This window comes from Microtus ochrogaster, chromosome 7 (genome assembly GCF_000317375.1).
Source record: "Microtus ochrogaster isolate Prairie Vole_2 chromosome 7, MicOch1.0, whole genome shotgun sequence".
NCBI classification, from domain to species: domain Eukaryota; kingdom Metazoa; phylum Chordata; class Mammalia; order Rodentia; family Cricetidae; genus Microtus; species Microtus ochrogaster.
The window spans coordinates 73297316-73298302 of NC_022014.1; the positions used below are offsets into that span (position 1 = coordinate 73297316).

The window sequence follows — 987 nt, forward strand, 5'->3', positions numbered from 1 at the left end:
AAGACACTGGAAACAAGAAAAAAGGACATTTGATGTCTTAGTTAGGGTTTCTATTGCTAAGATGAAACACCATGACCAAAAATTAAGTTAGGGAGGCAAGAGTTTATTTACACTTCCACATTACTCTTCATCTCTGAAGGACATCAGGAGAGGAACTCAAACAGGGCAGGGTCCTGGAGGCAGGAGGTGACACAGAGGCCATGGAGGGGTGCTGATTACTGGCTTGTTCCCCCTGACTTGCTCACTTGCTCATTCTGTTTCTTTTTTTTTTTTTTTTTTGCACCGTTCCTGGAGGTACTGCAATACCAGGTCGATGCGTGGAGTGGACGGAGCAAGCTCCTATTCCAACTCCTAGTTCCAAAAACCCATTTAATATATTGTCCTCGGATAGAGAACCCAGGGTCGCCAGCCCAGCGACAGCACCACCCACCATGAGCTGGACTCCCCCCCCCCCGATTAATCACTAATTGAGAAAATGCCACACAGCTGGCTCTCATGGAGGCATTCCCTCAGCCGAGGCTCCTTCCTCTCTGGTGACTCTGGCTTGTGTCAAGTTGACACACAAAACCAGCCAGTACAAAGCACATGTTCCTGGTTCTTGATACAAGTTTCCTAAACTTAAAAAATTCTCATCTTTCAAAAGCCAATTCTAGGAGCTAGAGAGACAGCATTTGCTGCTCTTAGAGAGGCACTGTTTTTTGTTCCCAGCACCCACATCATGTAGCTCTCATCACCAGTAATTCCAATTCCAGAAGATCTGAGGCCCTCTTCTGGCCTCTGGACACCTGTACTTATGGGGCACAGATATGCACACTCAGGCACATACGTATTGAATAAATAATTTGGTTTTTGTTTCTTTGTCTGTTTTGGTTTGGTTTTTTGAAACTAGGTTTCTCTGTAGCTTTGGAACCTGTCCTGGAACTAGCTCTTGTAGACCAGGCTGGCCCTGAACTCACAGAGATCCACCTGTCTCTGCTTCCCTAGTAA

At 46.0% G+C, this 987-nt stretch overlaps 1 pseudogene; it reads right to left on the reverse strand.

Moving 5' to 3' along the window:
- Positions 1 to 272: 272 nt before the first annotated feature.
- On the reverse strand, positions 273 to 395 carry LOC113456419 (annotated as a pseudogene).
- Between the last annotated feature and the right edge of the window lie 592 nt (positions 396 to 987).